The following is a 13,891-nucleotide window of genomic DNA, read 5'->3' on the forward strand; positions in this document are numbered from 1 at the left end:
TTAGGTTTAGGGTAATGGAAAGAATTAGTTTTATGGTTCCAATTAGGTTTAGAGTAATAAATATGGTTAGTGTTAGCGATAGGGTTACCGTTATGCCTAGGGATAGCATTTGGGTTAGGCTTATATTTAGGGTAATGGATAGCTTTAGAGCTAAGTTTAGTGCTAAGGTTAAGGTTAGGATTTGGGTTAGGGTTAGGGTTAAGCCTAGAGTTAATGTTAGGGTTAGGTTTAGGTTAAGTGTAGTCATTTGAGCTAAGTTTAAGCTAGGGGAAGTGTTAGGGTTTGAGTCAGGGCTAGGGTTAGGTTTAGGGTTAGGGTTATGTTTAGGCTGAGGATTAGAGTTTGAGCTAGGGTTAGGGCTAGGGCAAGAGTTAGCATTAGGGTTACTTCTAAAGTTATGGTTAGAGTTAGGTTTAGAGCTAGGATAAGGGCTAGGTTTTGCGTGATGTTTAGGCCTAACATTAGGGCTATGATTAAGTAAGAGCTAGGGATATTGTTTTGGCTACTGTTAGGGTCAGAGTTATGCATAAGTTTAGTGTTAGGGTTAGGTTTTGGTTTAGGATAAAGTTTATAGCTAGGGTTTCTATTAGGTTAAGGGTCATTGTTGGGTTAGGGTTAGTTTTATGCTTAGGGCCACAATTAGGACTAGCATTTGGTCTAGTGATAGATTTAGTCTTTATGTTAGGTTTAGGGTTATTGTTAGGGCTAGTGCTAGGTTTTTTTAAGGCTAAGGCTATATTTATGACTCTATTTAGGATTAGGTTTGGTCTAGTGCTAGTGGTACTGTTAGGTTTAAGTATAGGTTTACCAGTAAGGGTTGTGTTAGGTTTCAGTTTAGGGTTAGGGTCAGGTTTAGATCTAGGGTTAGTGTTAGAATCAGAATAAGGGTTAGGGTTTGGATTACAGTTAAAGCTAGAATGAGGGCTAGGTTTAGGACTAGTAATAGAGTTAGGGTTTGGGGTAGGCTAAGGATTAAGTTTAGGACTAGAGTAGGATTAGGGAGAGGGTTTGGCTTAGGGTAGGTGATAGGATTAGAGGTACGGTTAGGGTTAGGGTTACAGTCAGGACTTGGATTAGGCTAGGATTTGTGTTAGCATTAGGGTTACAGCTAATGCAAGAACTAGTTTTCTGATTAGGGCTAGTTTTAGGGTTAGCGTTAGGGCAATGTTTAGAGGTACGGTTACTGTTAGGGTCTGACTCAGGGTCAGGGTTATTTCTATGGTTAGGGTTATGACTCAAATAAGGGCTATGTTTAGGGATAGGTGTAAAGTTAGTGTTGGTTTAGATTACGGGTTAGGGTTTCTTTTAGGGTTGGGGTAGGGTTAGAGCCAGTTTCCCAATTATCATTAGGTTTAGGGCTAGTGTTAGGGTGAGGTTTTGATTTAAGATTAGGGTTTTCAACCAGGTTTAGGGCTACAGTGATGGTTAGAGTTAGGATTGGGGCTAGGGATAGGGCTAGGGTTTGGGTTATGGTAAGGGATAGGTTTTAAACTAGGGATAGGTCTAGGGCGAGATTTAGAGTTACACTTAGAGCTAGGGATAGGATTATGTTTAGGATTAGGATTAATTCAGGGCTAGGTTTAGCCCTAAAGATAGTGTTAGGTTTTGGCCTAGAGATAGGGCTAGGGTTAGGATTAGCGTTAGGGTTAGGGTAAGGTATGATGTTACAGCTACATTTTGGGCTAGGTCATGGGATAAAATTAGGGTTAGGGCTCCGGTTAAGGTTAGGATTAGAATTAAGGCTAGGCTTAGGGCTAGGATTAGGGGGAGCATTTGGGCTAGGGTTAGGACTAGAATCTATTTAGGGCTAATGTCAGTTCTAGGGTTATGGTTCAGAATAATTTTAGGTTTAGGTTTATGGCCAGGTCTATTGTAAGTGTTACATTGAGGGTTAGGGTCAGGTTTACAGCTAGGGGTATTATTCAGGTCAGAATAAAGGTTATGGTATGGGTTAGGTTAAGGTTTAGGGTTAGGGCTAAAATTAGCATTAGGGTTAGGGTAATGGATTTGATTAGGTTTCAGGTTCAGGTTAGGTTTAGTATAATGTACAGGGTTAGGGTAAGGCATAGGGTTAGAGTTAGGCCTAGGGATAAAATTTGGTTAATGATGTGGTTCAGGTAATGGATAGGATTAGAGCCACATTTAGAACTAGGGTTATGGTTATGTTAGGGCTATGGTTAGGGTTAGGCCTAGGGTTAGAATTTGCTTAGAGTTATTGTTAGGGTAATGGATAAAATTATATCTTGGTTTAGGGCTAATCTTATGGTTAGGAATAGGGCTATGGTTCGGTTTAGGTTTTGGGTTAGGACAAGGTTAGGTTTAGGGTTAGGTTTAGGTTAAGTTTTAGGGCTAAGGATAGGGCTAGAGCTAAGGTTAAAACTAGGGTTAACGCCCGCATTAGGGCTAGCTTATGGGTAAGGTTAGGGCTAGTGTAGGACTCCTGCTAATGTAAGAACTGGGGTTATGATTAGGGCTAATATAAGGGTTAGCATTAGGACTAGGCCTAGTGTTTATATTAGGTTTAGGTTTAGGGGGATGATTAGAGATAGGGTTAGTGTTAGGGTCAGAGTCAGGATCAGGGTTACTTTTAGGATTAGGGATAGGACTCGAATTAGGGAGAGGGTTAAGGCTTGATGTAGGGCAAGGATTTTTGTTTGGGTTATGGTAAGAATTAGGGATAGCACTAATGTCAGGTCTAGGGTTACGTTTAGTAGGGTTAGGGTTGGGGCTATGGCTCAGTTTTGTTTTAGAGCTAGGGCTAGGGTAAGGAGTCATTTTGGGATTAGCAATAGTGTTAGGGCTAGTAGTAAGGTGAGGTTTAATCTTATATTAATTGTTATGGTTAGATCTAGGTTTAGGCCTAGGGCTATGGTCAGGGCTAAAGTTAGGGCTAGTGTTAGGGTTATGATAACAGATAAGGTTAGGACTAGTAATAGCGCTAGGGCTAGAGTTAGAGTTAGTCTTAGAGCTAGGATTAGGGGTGCGTTTAAGGTTAGGACTAAATTAGGGATAGGATTAGTGCTAGGGTTAGGGATAGGTTTAGGGTTAGTGTTAGTATTTGGGATAGGGTGAGGTTTAGGTAAAGGGATGGGGTTATAGCTAGGTTTAGGGATAGGGCGAGAGTTAGAATTAGGGTTAGTGCTAGGTTAGGGTTCGGGTTATTATTAAGGCTAGCTTTAGGTCTAGGTTTGAGGGTTTGTTTTAGGGCTAGGGCTAGCATTAGGGCTAGGGCTACTTTCGAGGGTTATTGTTAGGGATAGTTTTAGCATTAGGTTATGGCTAGGTCTAGTGTAAGGATTATGCTTAAAGTAAGCGTCAGGTTTAGAGCTAGGTGTATTATAAGGGTCGAGTCTGGGTAGGGTTTGATCGAGTTTAAGGTGTAGAGTTAAGAGTTGAATTAGCAGTAGGGTTAGGGTTAGAATTAGGGTAATAGGGTTAGGTTTAGGGTTCAGGTTAAGTTTAGAGAAATGGATAGTGTTAGTGTTAGCAATAGAGTTAGCATTACACCTAGGGTTAGCATTTGAGTTAGGCTTATTTTTAGGTTAATGGATAAGGTTAGAGCTAAGGTTAGTGCTGGAGTTAAGGTTACGTTTAGGCCTAGGGTTAGGTTTAGGCCTAGGGTTAGTGTCAGGGTTAGGTTTAGGGTACGTGTTCAAGTATGAGCTAGGGTTAGGGCTACGACAATGTTAGGAGCCACAGCAAAAATATTGATACAGGCACCTTTGAATTTAATGACTGCCAGCCAGCAATTCACATTCATATGGTAATTGGACTCATGCTGTTTAGCTGGGCCCATTTCAGGACTCAGGTTACTCATGTCACTCTTATAATGGGAGAGTTCCCATTGGTTGGGAAAGGATGATAGGAGGGTGTTCCGGGGGAAGGGGAAGTCCCCCCGGCTCAGGTAGAACACACGTGTGGTGGACCCACTTGTCAGGGGACGCACATGGCCTCTCTCTAAATAAAACTTTGTCTCAGTTTGACTGGCTTGTGTTTTTGTGCCCAACCGGGTTGTAAGATTGCAAGCCCGTGTGCACTGACAGCTCAGCAGGGAATCGCTCAGCAGGGGTGCCGCAGGCAGTGTTCGGCGATAGCAGCGGCAGGAACCGGGCTCAGCCAGCTCGCTCGGCCAGGGCCGAGAGAAGCCTGCGGCATTTTGGTGGCCCTGTACTGGGAACGCCCAAAATTTAAAGGTGAGTAATATCGCTCGCCCCTAAGGAAAGGCGACAGAATGGGTATTTCTGTTTTGATTTATTCTGCTTTTATTTCAGGCTCTCTAGCCTTACAATTTTTTCAGGCGAATTGGGAAAAATGGTTAACTCAAGGTTTGAAGTTATTCGGCCCTGAGAGAGAGAAAATTGACATAACCATTTTCCTCCTCTCCGTTTCTGTTTCATTCTGTTTTGGCTTTCTTCTATCCTATCTTATTGGATTACGTTACCTTTATAGTAGATTAGAATCTAGTAAAAAACAAACCGAAAAACTGTTAAGTAAATTGTTAGAGGTCCAGGCCATGGCAGAAAACATATTAGGTCAAGCAAAACAAAAGGTCTCTCAAGCTAGTCAGATAGAAGAAAATTTGAACAAGGCAAGCTCAGGGAAAAAACGGTCGTCAGATAGGGAGGCTGCTACTAACTCCGTTCCACCACCAGAGGGCATAATTCAACCAACAGCTTTACCTGCCTCCATAGATGATGAAGGGAATCCTGAGGCGGGACCCCAAAAATTAGCATGCCCTGTAGTTGAGCGGGGAGAAGAAAGAGAACGAGTTTACCGTGCCTTAGATTTCAAAATAGTAAAGCAATTAAAGGAAGCTGTAGCAACCTACGGCCCGGCCGCTCCCTTCACAGTCAGTATGGTCGAATCTATTACCAGCTGGAATTTAACACCAACAGATTGGGCTAACGTGTGTAATTCTGTGCTAAATAGAGGACAATATTTATTATGGAAAATTGCCAATGAGGAATTTTGCAAGGAGACAGCTAGGCGAAATGCAGAAGCAGGTTACCCTGAACGAGACCTGAAAATGTTACTGGGGAAAGAAGAATTTGAAGGGCAAATGCAACAGGTCAGATATGATCCTGGCATATACGCTCAGATCGCTATAAATGCAATTAAGGCATGGAAAACTTTGAAGGGACAAGGGGATTTTCAAGGTCAACTATCTAAGATAATACAAGGAGTTAATGAGCCCTACGCTGACTTTGTAGCTAGACTTATTGAAGCAGCCTCTGAGACATTTGAAAATACAGAACAGGCAATGCCATTTATAAAACAACTGGCTTACGATCAAGCAAATCGTTGCTGCAAAGAGGTCATTAGACCGTAGAAACAGGAAGATTTAAACACATATATTAAATTATGTAGAGACATTAATGAACAAGGACAAGTCATGGCAGCTGAAGTAAAACAGGCTTTAAGTACCAAGCCAAAAACATGCTATAATTGCAATCAAGAAGGGCATTTTAAAAGAAATTGCCCCATAGGAGGAGGGTTTAACAAAGCTAAGTATCAAAAGAGTAGAATCCCGGTATTTGCCCACGATGCCATAGAGGGAGACATTGGGCTAATGAATGCCATTCTCAAACCACCATAGAGGGTATTCCGTTATCAAAAAATGGACAAAGACCAAGTGTCTACCCACGATATCGTGGAGAAAGGTATCAGGCCCCGTTGTCAAAAAACGAATTGGAGGGCCCAATGCCCCGGGGCCCAAAACCACAAATATACGGGGCAATGGAGGAACCCAACAGCACCATCAAGGTGGTGCCCAGGACGCATTATCCATTAGATCCCTCATCAGACAGACTAGAGGGAGCGCAGGGTTGGACATCTGTGCCTCTGCCAGAGCAGTATTAACTCCAGAGATGGGAGTTCAAATCATTCCCACAGGAGTAAAAGGACCTCTTCCCCAGGGAACAGTAGGCTTATTATTAGGACTCAGTTCTTCTACACTTAAAGGACTTATGATAAGTCCTGGGGTAATTGATCACGATTATGAGGGTGAAATAAAAATTATAGCTAGTTCTCCAAGAGGTATATCAGTAATTTCATCAGGAGATAGAATAGCACAGTTATTAATAATACCAAGCCTACATGATAAATTTTCCAGTTGTAATGTAGAAAGAGGTTCCAAGGGATTAGGCTCCACAGGTGTAGATTGGGCTATGCTATCTTTAAATTTAGATTCTCGCCCTATGCTAAAATTAAATATTCAAGGGCATGATTTTAATGGACTGCTGGACACAGGCGCTGATCTCAGCATCATATCTCGCCAGGAATGGCCTAAACATTGGCCATTACAGCAAGCCACACAAACGCTTAGAGGCCTAGGAGTGGCGACTAATCCCCATAGAAGTGCAATGGTATTAGATTGGAAGGATCCTGAAGGATGTGAAGGAACTATACAGCCCTATGTATTGGACCATCTCCCCATAAATTTATGGGGACGAGACGTCCTAGATCAATTAGGATTGACATTAACAAATAACGTCAATCCTAACGCGCCCACTACTAGGGCAAAACAAGGCTTTAGAAAAGAAAAGAGATTGAGAGATCAAGAACAAGATATAACAGCACCAATTCAAATAGATCAAGAGATAAATAAACATGGATTGGGTTTTCAAAAAGGGCCACTGAGACAATCAAAATTACTTGGAAATCAGAAAGACCAGTGTGGGTTCCTCAGTGGCCCCTAACTAAAGAAAAGATACAAGTAGCCCATGATCTGGTCAAACAGCAATTAGCGGAAGGACATATACAACCTTCCGTATCTCCCCATAATACTCCCATTTTTGTTATTAAAAAGAAATCTGGTAAATGGAGATTATTACAAGATTTAAGAGCCATTAATAATGAGATGGTTATTATGGGACCTGCTCAATCAGGGATTCCCCAATTGTCTGCTCTACCAAAAACCTGGTATGTTCTAGCTATAGATATTAAAGATTGTTTCTTCTCAATTCCAATTCATCCCGAGGATAGTCCACATTTTGCATTTACTATCCCTGCACTGAATCATGAAGGTCCTGATCAGAGATATGAATGGAAAGTACTCCCTCAAGGGATGGCTAACAGCCCAACTTTGTGCCAAATTTATGTTGATAAAGCAATCCAGCCACTTAGAAATCAAAATCCTGAACTACAGATATTTCACTATATGGATGATGTGTTAATGGCACATAAAGATAAAAACACATTGCTAGAGTGTTATGCCACGCTTACAAACTTATTAAAAAATTATAATCTAGAGATAGCAATAGATAAAGTACAATTAAATCTTCCAATTAATTATTTAGGAGTTCTATTATCCTCAACCATGGTCCGTCCACCAAAAATTCAAATACGAGTAGATCAACTCAAATCACTTAATGACTTTCAAAAGTTATTGGGAGATATAAATTGGATAAGGCCTTATCTAGGCATACCAACAGGAGAATTAGGGCCTTTATTTGATATTCTAAAAGGTCCATCAGATCCAAATTCACCCCGCATGTTAACGCCTGAAGCTAGAAAGGCATTAAAAATCATTGAAACATATATGGAAAATATGCATTTGGATAGAATTGATATAAGTTTGCCTTTATTATTTATTGTACTACCGACAAAAAAATATTCCTACAGGGGTATTTTGGCAAGAAGGTCCATTATTATGGATACATTAACTTATTCTCCTAATACTATTCTTACTAGATATCCTGAGGCTGTAGGGCAATTAATACTCAAAGGAATAAAAGCAGCAAAAGGAGTGTTTGGGATTTCTCCCAATAAAATTATTACTCCATATACTATGGATCAAATTGATGAGTTAGCTAATGAGTTAAATACTTGGGCAATAATCATGTGTAAATCTAGTGTTGCATTTGATAATCACTTGCCATCTAATCCTTTGTTGTCTTTTTGGTCTAAGCATCCTGTAGTTTTTCCAAAAATGACAAGAAAAACCCCTATCATAAATGCTCCAAATATATTCACTGATGGGTCAAACAATGGTACAGCAGCAGTAGTTACTCCTGATCAAACTTTTACATTTTTAGTACCCAAACAATCAGCTCAAAAGGTAGAGCTCAATGCAGTATTGCAAGCTTTTATGATGTTCAAAGATTCTACATTTAATTTATTTTCTGATAGTCAGTATGTAGTTAATGCTATTGTATCTCTCGAAGATGCTGGTAGGATTTCTCCTTCCTCTACTGTTTTCTCTTTGTTTTCTGCTATACAAAGTCTAATCTGGGATAGAAAGGATCCATTCTTTATAGGACATATCAGAGCACATACAGGATTGCCTGGAGCCCTTAGTTTGGGTAATGAACTAGCAGATAAATCTACACATGACATACATATTTTCTCCACAATAGAAGAAGCTATAAATTTTCATAAAAGGTTCCATGTCAATGCTAATACTTTACAAAAACGTTTTTAAATAACTAAAGAACAAGCCAGACATATAATAAAACAATGTCAAAATTGTGTGACATTTTTGCCACAAGTTAATCTTGGAGTCAATCCTAGAGGACTGATACCTAACCATATTTGGCAGATGGACGTCACACACTTGCCAGAATTTGGAAAATTAAAATATTTACATGTTACAGTTGATACTTCTTCTGGATTTTTGATGGGCTCCCTTCATCCCGGAGAAAAAACTAAAGATGTTATAGCTCATTGCTTACAAAATTTTGCCACTGTGGGTGTTCCTAAACAGTTAAAACACTGATAATGGCCCTGGTTACACCCTCAAGTCTTTTAAACAATTTTGCTCATCATTTGGCATTACTCATATAACAGGAATCCCATACAACCCACAGGGACAAGGCATAGTTGAAAGAGCTCATCAAACTATAAAAATGTACTTATTAAAGCAAAAGGAGGGAATTAGTAAGGGGTATATATCCCCCAAAGATAAACTTAAAATAACCCTTTTTACTCTAAACTTTCTAAATTTGGATTCATCAGGACTTAGTGCTGCGGAAAGACATATGTATCCGAAAAATGTACATAAGCCTAAGGTACTTTGGAAAGATATTCTAACAGGACAATGGAAAGGTCCGGACCCAGTAATAGTCTGGAGTCGGGGCTCCGTCTGTGTTTTTCCACAGGAGGAACAGCAACCAATTTGGATTCCAGAGAGATTAACTAAAACAATTTCTACAGAAAAAGAAGATGATTTGACTCAAATCCATAACAGCTGATATCCAGAGTTCCAGCCTGGCTATTCTTACATCTGCGACAGTGATTTACCACGGTGCCTTTTTCAATATCTATTTTATTATTTGCATTTTTCCCACATCATAAAGTTCTATTTTATTTTATTTTATTTTATTTTACCTTATTTTTTAAGCTCATACAAACCTAGGTTAATGTTTTTCTGATCAGTTTTATTTTTTGACTGTGTTTTATTTTTTTTTTTAACTGTAAAGTTTTTAAACATTGCAATGGAGATTTCACCTAGCTATAGCTACAAGGCCTTTATTTACTATTGTCTTATATGTTCTATGTTATGTATGCACTGTTTTGTGTTGTATGTCTGTATGTGTGTATGTCCATATTTCATTTATAAGGAGCGCTCATATATAAATAGATACAAATATAAAAAAAATTAGTCACGTGACTTATATGGTTTAATTTACTTTAGGTAAACAGCTGTTATTTAATTTTGCTTTTAAAGGTGGTTAACAGATCTGTTTGTTTACTTTCACCTTCCTTTTCATTATATTTCATAATTCTGTTCAGGACAATGTCTCCTTAGCAACATGGCCATAATTCCCATCTCCATCCCAGTGCCGGTTAAGACTAAGACCAAACTACAACTTTTATGATAGCTATCACTATAAACTATATAAACTGATACATCAATCAAAATAACTCAATAAGACTGCTCAATCAAGGACTTAATTTACTTTGGGAGGAAATGGACATATTGATGGACACCTCCACTTTGAATTGCTCAATCAAGGGCTTAATTTACTTTGAGAGGAAATGGACATATTGATAGACTCCTCCACTTTGAACTGCTTACACAACTTGCCTGGACTATGTATCACCTGTATGCATTGTGCTCTATTTGTTGATACAGCGAACTGGTAATGCTAAATATCTTAGCCGATGTGTTACCAGTGTTTCCATAGGAGCCGTCAATTGGCTTGGTGTCGTGGCAATTCTGCGTCTTTCTCCCTTCTGCTAGTGATGGTCTAAATTTGGGGGCCAACAGAGGTGAGGCAAGAACCTCACCCCCCCACTGGCACCAAGGTTAAATTTGGGGGCCAACAGAGGTGAGGCAAGAACCTCACCCCCCCACTGGTGCATAGGCCTATTACACAGGTATGGCTATATACTGGACCGGTAGTCAGTGACGGGTATGATTCGGTTACAGTGGTATCAACCTAAGCCAGGAGACTGACGCAATAAGGTCAGTTTTCCCATGACGGGTAAGAACCATATGTGAATTGGTCATACCTAACAGGCACGGTCCCTAGCCACATTTGCCTGTTGTTTATTTAAACAGAAGGGGGCAGATGTTAGGAGCCACAGCAAAAATATTGATACAGGCACCATTGGATTTAATGACTGCCAGCCAGCAATTCACATTCATATGGTAATTGGACTCATGCTGTTTAGCTGGGCCCATTTCAGGACTCAGGTTACTCATGTCACTCTTATAATGGGAGAGTTCCCATTGGTTGGGAAAGGATGATAGGAGGGTGTTCCGGGGGAAGGGGAAGTCCCCCCGGCTCAGGTAGAACACACGTGTGGTGGACCCACTTGTCAGGGGACGCACACGGCCTCTCTCTAAATAAAACTTTGTCTCAGTTTGACTGGCTTGTGTTTTTGTGCCCAACCGGGTTGTAAGATTGCAAGCCCGCGTGCACTGACAGCTCAGCAGGGAATCGCTCAGCAGGGGTGCCGCAGGCAGTGTTCGGCGATAGCAGCGGCAGGAACCTGGCTCAGCCAGCTCGCTCGGCCCGGGCCGAGAGAAGCCTGCGGCACGGCAATGCTTAGGGTTAGAGTCAAGGCTAGGGTTGCGGTTAGGCTTATGATTACAGCTAGGTTTAGAGCTAGGATAAGGCTAGGTTTGTGTGGTATTTAGGGCTAGCATTAGTGCTATCAGTTTGGGTTAGGGTTACGGTTAGGTTTAGAGTTAGGGCCAGAATTAGGACTAGTGTTGGGTCTAGGGCTAGGGTTTGTCTTTGGGTTAGGTTAAGGGTTATTTTTAGGGCTAGTGCAAGGTATTTTTTTAGGGTTAGGGCTGGATTTATGACTATATTTAGGATTGAGTTTGGTCTAGTGCTAGTGTTACTGTTAGGTTTGTTTACTGGTAGGGTTAGGAGTAGAGTCCAGTTTAGGGTTAGTGTGAGGTTTAGTTCTAGGGTTAGTGTTAGAGTCAGAATGAGGGTCAGAGTTTGGGTTAGAGTTACAGCTAGAATGAGGGCTAGGGTTAGGACTAGTAATAGAGATGGGGATTAGGGTAGGCTAAGGATTAGGGTTAGGGCTAGGTAACATTAGGGCGAGGGTTTGGCTTAGGGAATGGGATGGGTTTAGAGGTAGGATAGGGGTTAGGGTTAGGTGTAGGGCTAGGATTAATGTTAAGTTTAGTCTTAGGGTTAAACCTAGGTTTAGAGCTTAAGTTGGTGCTTGGATTTTTGTTAGCTTTAGGACTATGGCTAATGAAAAAACTTGGTTTCTGATTAGGGCTAGTTGTAGCTTTAGTGTTGGGACAATGTATAGAGCTAGGGTAGGTGTTAGGATCCGATTCAGGGTCAGAGTTACTTCTAGGGTTATGTATAGCACTCATATTACGGTAAGGTTTAGGGCTAGGTTTAGGGTTAGCATTTGGTATAGGTTAAGGGTTAGGTTTAGAGTTATGGCTCAGTTTTGTTTTAGGGCTAGGGTAGGGTTAGGGTTAGTTTGTCAATTAGCATTAGAGTCAGGGCTAGTTTTAGGTTGAGCTTTAGACTTAAGGTTAGGGTTAGATCCATGTTTAGGGCTAGGGAAAAAGTTAGGGCTAAGGTTGGGGCTAGGGATAGGGGTAGAGTTTGGGTTATGGTAAGGGATATGTTTAGAACTAGGGATAGGGCTATGGTGAGAGTTAGAGTTCGTCTTAGGGCTAGAGATAGGGTTATGACTAAATTGGGGCTAGGATTAGTGCTAGGTTTAGGCCTAGATTTAGTGCTAGGGTTAGAGTATGGTATGATGTTACAGCTACGTTTTGGGATAGGTCAAGGGATAAAATTAGGGATAGGGATAGGGTTATGGTTATGGTTAGGATTAAGGGTAGGCTTAGTGCTAAATTTAGGGCTAGGTTTGTCTTAGCTTTAGGATTAGGATTAGGACAAGGGCTAATGTCAGGTCTAGGGTTATAGTTAGGGATAGTTTTAGGGTTAGGATTATAGCCAGATCTAATGTAAGGATTAGGTTGAGTTTTAGGGTCAGCTTTACACCTAGCGTATTATTACGGTCGGAACCAGGGTTAGGGTATGTGTTAGGTTAAGGTTTAGGGTTAGGGCTCAAATCAGCATTAGGATTTGTGTTAGGGTTAGGGTAATGGATATGGTTAGGTTTAGGGTTCAGTTTAGGGTAATGGACAGCCTTAGTGTTAGGGATAAAGTGTTAAGGATAGGCTTAAGGATAGAATTCAGCTAGGGTTATGATTAGGGAAATGGATAGGATTAGAGTCTAGGGCTAGGGTTATTGGTAGGTTAGGGCTATGGTTAGTGTTAGGCCTAGGGTTAGAATTCGGTTCTGGTTATGGTTAGAGTAATAAATAAGATTAGAGCTAGGGTTAGGGTTTGGGTTAGAGTTAAGGCTTGGTTTAGTGCCAGGATGGGGGTATGTGTTAGGGCTAGGGCTAATATCTGGTCTAGGTTCAAAGTAACTGGTAGTTTTATGGTTAGGTTATGGCTAAGTCTAGTGTAAGGTTTAAGTTTAGGGTAAGGGTCAGGTTTGGAGTTAGGTGTTTTATTAGGGTCAAGATCCAGTTATGGTTTGGTTTAGGTTAAGGTTTAGGATAAACACTTGTATTAGCATTAGGGTTCGATTTAAGATTAGGGTAATGGATAGGGTTAGGTATAGAAATCATGTTAGGTTTAGAGTAATGGATATGGTTATTGTTAGTGATGGGGTTAGTGTTAGTCCTAGGCTTAGCATTTGGTTTAGGCTTATCTTTAGGGTAATGCATAGGATTAGATCTAAGGTTAGGGCTAGGGTTAAGGATAATTATATGGCTAGGGTTACGGTTAGGCCTAGGGTTAGTGTCAGGGTTAGGTTTAGGGTAAGTATTAGGGTTTGACATAGGGTTAGGTCTAGGGCAAGGGTTAAGGTTAGAGTCAGGGCTAGATTTACGTTTAGGGTTACTGTTATGATTAGGGAAAGGGTTAAAGTTTGAGCTAGGTTTAAGACTAGGACAAGGGTTAGGGTTAAGTTTAGATCTAGGTTTATGGTTAGGGTTACAATTAGAGCTAGGTTTAGGGCTAGGATAAGTCTAGGTTATATTATGTTTATGGCTACGGTTAGGGCTATGGGTAATGTAAGAGCTGGGGTTATGGTTATGGCTAGTTTTGGGGTTAGGGTTATGGATAAGTCTAGTGTTAGGGTTAGGTTTTGGGTTTGGATAAAGTTTAGAGCTAGGGTTTTTGTTAGGGTAAGCGTCAGTGTTTGGGTCTGGGTTAGAGCCAGTATTAGGAATAGCATTGTGTCTAGGGATAGGGTTACTCTTTGTGTTAGGCTAAGGGTTATTTTTAGGACTAGTTCAAGGTTTATTTTTAGGGCTAGGGCTAGATTTATGACTCTATTTAGGATTAGTGCTGTTGTTACTGTTAGGTTTAGGTATAGATTTACTGGTATGAATGGAATTAGGGTCTATTTTAGGGTTACTGTCAGGTTTAGATCTAGGGTT

The sequence above is a fragment of the Urocitellus parryii genome, chromosome X (assembly GCF_045843805.1).
Source record: "Urocitellus parryii isolate mUroPar1 chromosome X, mUroPar1.hap1, whole genome shotgun sequence".
Lineage (NCBI taxonomy): Eukaryota > Metazoa > Chordata > Mammalia > Rodentia > Sciuridae > Urocitellus > Urocitellus parryii.